The sequence below is a fragment of the Vigna umbellata genome, chromosome 1, assembly GCF_029865625.1.
Source record: "Vigna umbellata cultivar VRB3 chromosome 1, Vumbellata_1.0, whole genome shotgun sequence".
In the NCBI taxonomy this organism is placed as follows: domain Eukaryota; kingdom Viridiplantae; phylum Streptophyta; class Magnoliopsida; order Fabales; family Fabaceae; genus Vigna; species Vigna umbellata.
In genome coordinates this window covers 72,568,861-72,579,746 of record NC_142165.1, presented here as the reverse complement: position 1 = coordinate 72,579,746, position 10,886 = coordinate 72,568,861, and the positions used below count along the sequence as shown (strand labels likewise).

The following is a 10,886-nucleotide window of genomic DNA, read 5'->3' as shown; positions in this document are numbered from 1 at the left end:
CATATACTCCATGAACACGGCTGGAGCGTTCGTTACTCCAAAAGGCATCACCACGTATTCATAATGCCCATAGCGAGACCTGAATGCTGTCTTCTGGATGTCGTCTTCCTTAACCCTGATTTGATGATACCCGGATCTCAAATCAATCTTTGAGAACACTGCAGCCCCATGCAACTGATCCAGCAGGTCATCTATCCTTGGCAATGGGTATTTGTTCTTGATGGTCAGCTTATTCAATTGCCTGTAGTCTATACATAACCGAGAGCTGACATCCTTCTTCCTTACTAACAGCACGGGCGCTCCCCAGGGTGATACGCTCGGCCTAATGAATTTCTTCTCTATCAACTCTTCAATTTGCTCATTGAGTTCAGCTAACTCAGCAGGCGACATTCGATATGGCTGAACCGAGATAGGAGCCGCTGTCGTCACCAAATCAATGGTGAACTCCACTTCACGATGAGGGGGAAGTCCAGGTATCTCTTCCGGGAAAACGTCCGCAAATTCATCCACAACCGATCGTCCATTGCTGCCACTAGTGGACGATCGTCCTAAATTCACATTCCTAACTTCTCCATCTTCATGCGTCATAATGAGAAAACAGCTGGCGCCCTCCATAATGTCTTCTTTCAGTTGGCCGAGCGTCACTGAAAGAACTTCTTCTTCTTCACCAGGGAAGATCAATTCCTTCGCTCCACAATCAATAAGAATGCGATTGGCAGCCAACCAATCCATTCCTAAAATCACCTCCAAACCTTGAAGAGGTAAGCAGATGAGGCTAACCTTAAACTTACGCCCTTCCACTTCTATAGGACACTTGACGCACATAGTGGACGTCCTAACTTCACCAGCTGTTGGGGTAGACACCACCAGATCAAACTGCATCTCGCTCACTTCTAATCCCAGCTTTTCAACACACGCCTTCGAGATGAAGGAGTGCGTTGCCCCCGAATCATACAAAGCATAGCACGATCTACCAAACAGCATGCATTCACCAATTATAAGATTACCTGAGCTCGCTGCCTCAGCGCTCGTTATAGCATACACTCGCCCACTCGCTTGGGCTCGTCCTCCTCTTGGCTGATTCCTCCCAGCATTCGGCGGCCTCATCACTGCACGCCCACTCATATTGCACTCGTGATCCAAGTGCCCATTCCTTCCGCAATGGTTGCAGTGCTTTACTCCCACCAACTGAGGGCATGAAGACCTATAATGCGGTCCTCCGCACCGGAAACAAACTACACTTCCCTGTCCAGACTGTCCGACAGGGACTACTGCTTGAGATCCGCTCGTCTGAGAAGGCTGGTTTGGACGAGCGTAAGGAGGTCTCCTCTGAACAGCTCCTCCCCTGGACACGATCGGTCCCCTACTCACCTGTTGCTGCCTCTTCAACCGTTCCGCCTCTGCCATATTCTTCTCCAAAACCTTGGCTCGCTCAACCATAGCAGGAAACGACCGGATACACAAACTTGAGATCAATACTTTCAGGTCACTCCTCAGCCCATTCTCAAATTTCCTGCACTGCCACTCCTCACTGGTGGCCATCGTATTGAACCTCAGAAGATGTTTAAAAGTGTTGGTATACTCCGACACTGACTTTGCCCCTTGCGCCAGTTGAAGAAACTCAACTTCCTTAGCGTAATGAACGCTATCTGGGAAGTACTCCTCATAAAATTTGCCTCTGAAAACCGCCCAGGTGATGGGATTCTGAGCGTCCGTTAAGATGGCTTTCATACTCGTCCACCAGTGGCTAGCTTCACCAGTCAGCAAGTACTCTGTAAAAGCCAAGCGGCTTTCATCTGGACACCTCTTAGCATTGTAAATACGCTCCATGTCTCTCAGCCACTGGTCCGCCTCATCAGGAAGGCATTTTCCACTGAATTTAGCCGGATGATGTTGGAGGAAACTCTCCAAGCTCCATTCAGCGGCAGGCGGGGCAGCGTTGGAAGAAGACGCTCCCGGGGTGTGTCTGGTAGCAGCTAGGATCTCCATTAATTGTCTTTGTGTTGTTTCAGAGTTGGCACGAGAGGCCTCCAAACTCTGCATAGCGGCCTGGTTTTGCTGCATCAGTGTGGCGTTCTGCTCCATTAATGTTGTGTTTTGCTGATGCAGTCTCTCAACAACTGTTTCCAACAACCTAGTGTTGCTGGACGTATCAGACTCGTTCGGTTGCGGAGGAGGAGGGAGTCTAGGCGCCATTAGTTCTCTGGACCAGAGAAAAACGAGCGTTAGTAATGTTCAAGAGTTAAAACAATAACTCATTAAACACATAATAAGCACACAGCAAAAACATAGTGCACTCATAACCTACAGTGTCCCTTAAAAGAACAAAACTGCTCTGATACCACTAATGTAACATCCCAAAATACAGTAATTACCATAAATCAGAATTAATTACAATTAACAGCAAAATATACAGTCTTTCTATTCATAATTAAGTTCCAGAGCCGAACGGCTTCAATACAAAAGCGACGCTCATAAAACGTATACAGTGGAAGTCTAAAACGAACGGCTTAAGTGCGCATATACAAGGGATTTGGACGAACGGTTTTACAAAATTAATAACCAAACGTCAATATAAGCTAACGTTTACAAACTAAACATCTATGAGCGTTCTAAGCAAAAAGAAAGACGGACGTCCTACTGCTCCGCTTTCACTTCCACTTCAACCAAGTTCTCTTCCTCAATAACGTCCTCCAGTGTAGCCTCGCCTTCTGCTCACATCCACATGGATGATCATTGCAAGACAGGACGAACGTACATAGACAGTATGACAACACAAGGAAAAACGAAAGGGTAAGCTTATAATATTTAATTCATACAATTAACACATACATTTAACATTTCCATTCACACATACAACATGTAACTTAACATAGACAACATAGAAATAAATATATATATATATATATAAGACAGACCGTCCGGACTGTATGAATCTGTGTAGTTACAAGCGTCCTTGCACCCGAGTGGTGTAGTAACTGGGATACACCAAACAGCTGCCACTCGAGGTCAGTCCGTTCTTACGTCGCCCATGTTAACTTATGGACTAAGGACCTCCTGCCGTTCCCACGCATGACATACTTCCTCTACATGAAGATAGTACTCACGGAACATCAGGATGGACAGCGAGTCTTAACTTATCCACAGTCATACTTTACCAAATTTAATATTAACATATCTGAGACGTTCCTCCTTGGAACGCTCGTTCAAATTCCATAATCGTAGAATCACTCAATATAGTGTTCACATGGTAATATCTTATAATTTATCCTCATTCTCATCTTTAACTTTAAGAGCATAAAAGGACGAACGTTCAGTCCTTTGAAGAATTAGGACGAACGTCCAAATAAAGTACTGGATGGACGAACGTGACTCTCTGTTTGGTCAGTTAAATGAACTGACTCTATTGAAGGTATAATGATACTTAGAAAATTTTCATAATGAAGATCCTGGACCAGATTTAATATAAGAAGGATGATCACTAATACTTAGAAATTTTTATTTGTAAAATTTTGTATATACAGAACCGGTGCCAATATTTGAACGAACGTGAGAGGATGAATATTTTAATACTTGAACGAACGCTATTTTTATCAAATGGTTATTCAACATTACGAGCGCTTGGTATGCGACCGAGCCCCGTTCATGACGAACGCTAGGTATAAGACCGAGCGCTATTTAGGACGAACGCTTGGTATAAGACCGAGCGCTATTCAGGACGAACGCTTGGTATAAGACCGAGCGCTATTTAGGACGAACGCTTGGTATAAGACCGAGCGCTATTTAGGACGAACGCTTGGTATAAGACCGAGCTCTATTTAGGACGAACGCTTGGTATAAGACCGAGCGCTACTTATTTCAGTATTATTTAATTTAAGGTGTACGACATCTCTATGGGGAGCCGAACGCTCAAACATAGTAATTCGAAATAGGACGCTCGTTCTCAAACCGAATTCTTCCCAAATGAAAGAATTCTACTCTAAGTCTTTTCAGGGAAACCGAACGGTATAAGACCGTACGATAACGAGCGTAATTTGTCATAGGGAGTAGATTTACGTTTCATATTGTTCTTCTATCTTAACTTGATATTTCTCATAAAATTCATACTTTATAGTTTCATATCAATATCAATTTCCAGACTTTATACGAATCACATTAATCATACATAATCATACGTATCAAACATGATCATACATAACAGCCAACATATACTCTATTCATTCAGTTCACCATTAATCATACATTTATACTCAGACACATACATTCATTCGTTCATCAACAGGCATGCATTACCATCAATCATATAACAAAATATGAATTAAATACATAAGATTCCCTTACCTGGATAGCAGTGTACTCCCAAAAAGCAAGAATTAGTGCTTCCTCTAACAACTTCCTACCCTCAGGTTTCGCTCAACAGTTTCCACTTAATCTAAAACACCAGAAATCGGAATAACTCAGACCTAGAACCCATGCATGCAACCAAAACTAGGGTTCGCATGAAACCAAAAGGACGAAAGCTTAGCAATGAGGACTTACCAGCTTCGTTCCAAATTCTGTTCGGATCAGAATGACGCTCACGTCTCCAGGAACGTTTCTACAGTTCTGAAATGTGATCGGAGAAGAAGGTGATGAGTTACATTAGAGAGAAGTTGGGAGGTTCTAGAGAGAAGTTGGAGAAAATGAAAGGTTTGGTTCTGAGGAAGAAGAAGAGTGCGTGCAGGTGAGAGAGCGTTTTTCGAAACTCAGTTTTGTTAATTTCCACGCCCAAACGAACAAGCGTCTCCTCTGCTGACACCTGCACTCTCACTTCTGACTTCCGAAACTTCTACGTGACAAGTGGCGCTCATGCATGCAGCGTTTAGTGCGTTTTTAATGCACTGAACGTGTGGTGCGGTGCATTTATGGAAGCAGTCAGGTGACTCAGCAGTGCAATAAATGACAAATTTGACAGTAATCATGGTTTAAATTTCCGAGACGTCACACAAACACATATTATATATATTATACATATCAATAGTTAATCATTGTTTATATTCTAATACACTTTTAATTTCTTTATTAAAATTCATGTAAAAAAAGTCCCCAATAATGTAAAAATCACTCTTTACTTTAGTTTCGTTAATTTTTTTCTCTTTATTATATAGAATTTATAAACTCTTCTATACGATAAATGATGAATATCTTTTTGACACAACCACTTAATAACAGAACTATAAATTTGTATTTATTTCGCTTATTATTTAGTATTTTTAAATGATCTTATAATTTTAAATAAATTTTAACCAATTACAATGTGATTAAGAAAATTGTCATTAGTATTTCTTTCGTACCATACTAAATATGTTTTAAATGATGCATTTACGACGTCACAACGCAAACGTCAGTGTTCGGTGGAAGGTGAGAACACTGTCGGTGGAAAACAACGTGGCATTTTCTCATTGGATAAAACGACCAAAACCTTTTTCAAGGTAGGATAATTACTCTGTGAAAAAATAGTTTCTGAAAATGAGAAAAAGAAACTCAAATAATTGATGGGAACGAAAAATGGGACCATTTGTAGACTTTGACAGCAACAAATAGATAGAAAAATATAACGAATAAAAGGTAAAAAACGGGGATGTAAATATATATTTTTTATTATTTTAAAATTTAGAATTACTTTTTTAATTTTTTAAAAATTGAAGTAAATAATTTTGATTGAAATATGGACATGTTCTGATCTTAAGTACACCAAAGTAGCATCATTATGATTAATTATTATATTTGAAATATTATTTACATTAAGATTTAACATATATATATATATATATATATGTATGTATATATTATAATTTTATTCTTAAAAGATAATGATTTAAAAGAGAATTATGTATATTTATTTATTTTAATCTTGATTGGAATGGAATAAAATAGTATACCTAGAGAGTGGTGGAATGAATGTTTTGGTCTATTAGTCACGTTGACTGAATTCGCTTTCTTGTCTGTCTTGGCCAGAAGTGATTCCAACTTATCTTAATAAACATCATCACTTGGCAACGAAAGAACGTGGAAATTTCTCTTCTTATTTCCTTTTCCATATTTAATGGGAATACTTCTTGAACAAGAATAATAGGAGAAGTTATTTTTTTCTTTTCCATTTAGTTTTTTCTTTTAATATATTTTCCGTCAAACATGTAAGAAAAGTAATGTGAAAACTGCACAAATGTCACTATAAGAAGTCTAGAAACTACTTATTGCAAAATGCTAACAAATTATTTGCTCAATAAAAAAGAAATAGTTATTAGTGGTTTCCCTATACTGCCAATGTGTTCATACTCTACGAGATAAATTCAATTCCATGAACATTTACACCATTAATTTCTTAAACCTATTTTAAAATATATTAAATTTTATTTTACACTTTCTGAATTTATATATAATATCCACTATCAAGTGGCATATATACTAATATATTGATATGAAAATATGTATATATACATATATGATATGATATTAATGTTTATTATTTATTATTTTTTAATGGATTGTTTCCGGTTGTTAGAAATTTAAATTGCGGGGTATGTTCTTTACACTAAAGTCCAACATGGAGTAGTTGCATTGAAATAGCTTCTTCTTCATCTCATTGACAAGATCTTCATCCAAAACTTGTTAAGCAAGATGTTATTTTAACTTTCATTAACGTTTTTCACCGATCAGGATTAAGACAAAACGCACTTATTTACACCTACATTCTTTGTATTAGCACATTTTCTCAAAGCCACACCATAGACAAAGAAAGAAAAACATTCAATATTTGTTAATGTGTTTTAAACCTCAAACGATCAAATTAATTTCGTCATTTATGCAAGTAATTAAATAGTTATTAATTTTATAATTATTTATGATAAAATTACATAACAAAAAAACTAATAAAAGTCTTACAAATGTAATTATTTATGTCCTTTTAGATAATTGATGATAAAGGAAAGAAAAGATAATACAAACAAATATATACATATAATTATCTCAAATATAACCATAACACCAAAAATATATAAAAACAAAGGTTATATATGATTAAGAGATATAATTACATTGATTAAATAGTATAATTAAGTTTTTCAAAAACGGACATAAACTGAAATCAAATCGTCTAATTCTACACTTCAGCACCATTCTCGTATTGCATTGGATCCATTATAACATCTTCATCTTCTTCCATCAATAAGGCAATCATTACAAATAAGAAGGACAAATAGAAAAACAAACCGAGAAGAAAGGATAAGCGAATGTACCAAAAAGAGAAATCATACAAAACGTACATCAATTTATACTATACTTGATCATCCGGATATATGTATTGATATTAGACTCTAGCGAGTTAAGCAATTATGATGACTTTTATGGTTGTGTAGAGTCATTGTCAATGGGTTTCATCCTATCACACACAAGCTTAGTCCGTTAACATCTTTGACCACTGTAAAACCCCTAGACTATGACTTTTTGCTCCTCTGACCACACACAAGGAACTGACGCTCAACGCCAACTTGGCACCGTTCGGCACTACATTAGACTTTAGCATATTTAAAATTGTAATTTAGGGAAATAGGTACCTGTTTAAATGGTAAATTGGTATTCCCTACTTAGTATTTGGCCCAAAAATTGTTTTCAATGTCAGAGTACATACTAACTTGCTCAAATGATCATATCCTAAGTTCATCAATTCAAACAATGCAATCAACACATATACATCTACCCAATCAGATTATTCAGTAGTTTCAAACACCAATATTAGTGAATCAACCAATTTTACAACCAAATATGCAAATTAACATCTCAAGCATTTATAATTTTAAAATAAAATAATTAGTTTCCCTTACCTGAAAAATGACCAAACAACTATAAAACCCTTAAAACATCTTTAGTAGCTCAAAAACTCTATTGCCCCTATGAACAACACAATTATGATTAGGGTACACTATTAGGACAACTAATCAACATAGACTCTTAAAGAAGACTAAAACACCACATGTAAATCCTAGATGATTTACAGGTAAAGGAAGACTCAAGAACCAATAAAAGAGACAAAAAATCAACTTATTCTATTAAGAAAACTGGTAGGAAGAAAATGATGAGTTTGCCTCAAAGATCACCCTAATGATATTTGATATTCAAACATATGAATAAGGGGTTAGAAACTCTAGAGAAAAGTGAGAAAACTCTAAAAAAAAAGAGTTTAGATGAATAATATGATTTAAAATAATAAAACTCTTTTATAAAAATTTTATTTATACTTTAAACCTTTAATATTAAAATAATTAAGTCTTATTATTTAAAACATGCTCTTATTTAAAACACACTCTTAATACTAAGAAATTTTCATGTAATGTGGAGTATTCATAAACATAAAACTATTTTGGGTTAAATATGTTTTTAGTCCCTAAACTATTGGTCGTTTCTGGTTTTCGTCCCTCTTTCAAAGTAAGGTACAATTTGGTCCTCATTCTTTTCGAAACTTTGGTTTTAGTCCTCAAAAACTAACACCGTTAAAAATTAGCTGACGTGGCTAACGGGAGACTGACACAATTTTTTTTTTGTCAGAGTTTATCAGCTTTTCTCCAGTGTCACCTCTCTGTCTTCAACTTCTCTTTCTCTCTCATTCCTCCAAACCCATTCCAATTCTCACTCTCATGGGTTGTTACCTCTCCGTCATTCCTTGTGCCCTCTTCTACTTTCTTCAACTCTGAGGGGGCACGGCCCCGGTTACCGATACTTCGGCGCGGCGAAGAAGCTTCCCGGCGTCAAGTACTTTTTCCAGTACGAAACCACTAATACTCTGCATCCCCTAAAATGAATTGTTCTATATGTATAATGCTGAATTAATACGCATGCAATTGAGTTGTGTGATCAACAAAACCAAACACACGAAATCAAATATAGATGATCAATTACGCGATCCTAATTTACAAATTGAAAACACCTAAGTGTAAAAAAACTGAAAAGGCATCCAATTCAATAGTAGCACTAGCAGCACGGAGTGGAAAACATCAAACAGTAACTGCTTAGGTCTCCGTTACATAGAACAGAAAGTGATCGATCAATCACTTATCATTTTCAATTTGAATTTGGAGTACCTGAAGAAGAGACGCGAGAAGTGGAAGAATCGATGGTGACGAACTTGTCCGAGCTGGATTTGGAGTCGTCGTCATCCGTGGCGGCGAACTCGGACGGTCGGGAGAAGGATCGGACTCTGACCGACGGCGGCGGCGGGACCATGGGGAAGAAGAACTTCTTGTAGTCAAAGTTTCCGAGGTCGGTGTTCTCGATGATGTCTTCTCGGAGCGCGGACTCCGCCTCCGACAAGCCATTCTTCCGCAGAAACTCTAACACTGCTTCGACGCCGTTGGACACAGCCATGGACACGACACGACCAATTCAGAAACCTTATTATTATTGTTGTTGATGATGATAATGTCTGAGTAGGGCAGGGACATGTGAATTAAGAAAGACGGAAGGGACATAAGCGTAATAAAATGCATGGTTTATGATGTGAAAGATGAAGTTGGGTGGAAGATGGAAGGAAGAGAGAGAAGGGGAGAAAATGTGAGAAACACTCCAAAAAAAAAATCGTGTGTCAGTCTACCGTTAGCCACGTCAGCTAATTTTTAACGGTGTTAGTTTTTGAGGACTAAAACCAAAGTTTCGAAAAGAATGAGGACCAAATTGTACCTTACTTTGAAAGAGGGACGAAAACCAGAAACGGTCAATAGTTTAGGGACTAAAAACATATTTAACCCAACTATTTTTTATCCAACAACATCAACTGAGATTATACTAAGTGTCTACTTATTTTTTTTTCCTTTCAATTAATATATTTTTATCAAAAGTACTCTTAAATATGTAATTTAAAAGTAGCATCTTTTTTAGCACTTACAATATGTTTTGATCATTGTCCTCGGAAAAATGTTAAAATATTATTTTTATCCTTATTATGTGGTATTCATTACCTTTCTCTGAATTTAGCAGAAATTCATTGATCATTTTTTATAATGCTCATGAGTATGCGCGATATTATAAGGATTAAAAAGAATAATTTAATAATTTACAAAGCTGAAAATATGATAGAAAAAATATACTTAAGTCTTAAAAAACTTTATTTAATCTTTATTAATGTATGCTTTCTAGAATTTTAAAACACAATAATATATATTCTTTTATAAAAAACTACATAAATTTATGTCAAAGATCAATTTTATAGCCTGTTATAATTTGAAATTCTCATTCCTTTTCTAATATTTTTGGATGTTCATTTCACTCCACTCTCTTGGGAAAAAAATCCCTACATGATCTTAAATTGTATTAATCTTTTGATAAATTGTATTAAAATTTAAAAAAAAAATATTTTAAAAAGCAAGAGTATGCATAACACCAAAATGGAAACGCCCACCGTGGGGCTCGAACCCACGACCACAAGGTTAAGAGCCTTGCGCTCTACCAACTGAGCTAGACGGGCTTACGAATGAATTTTAAACTACTTTTATTTATAATTTTACTTACTCTTCGTTAAATTAATTTAATTTAAAATATTTCAGATTTTTAATTTATTTGAAATTAATGATAAAACGTTAAATATTAAATTATAGACGGCACTAACAATAGAAACAAAAATTGTGATTTTGAGAAGGAAAATGATACTTGAACAACCATTTTTGACAACATTTAGACACGCGCACACGTGTCAAAATCTGAGTGGTCCAGTTGGAAAAATTAAATGAAAATGGACCACTCAGATTTTGACACGTGTGCGCGTGTCTAAATGTTGTCAAAAATGGTTGTTCAAGTGTCATTTTCCTTTTTTGAGAAATCCTCTACATATGTAGGAGTTTGAGAAACTTATTTTTTAT

General features: G+C 36.4%; 1 non-coding gene across 1 annotated transcript; it reads right to left on the bottom strand.

The window, feature by feature from the left end:
* Window positions 1–10,422: 10,422 nt before the first annotated feature.
* TRNAK-CUU (transfer RNA lysine (anticodon CUU)) lies at window positions 10,423–10,495 on the bottom strand. The gene has a single exon. It is a non-coding gene; the product is annotated as a tRNA-Lys (tRNA).
* Between the last annotated feature and the right edge of the window lie 391 nt (window positions 10,496–10,886).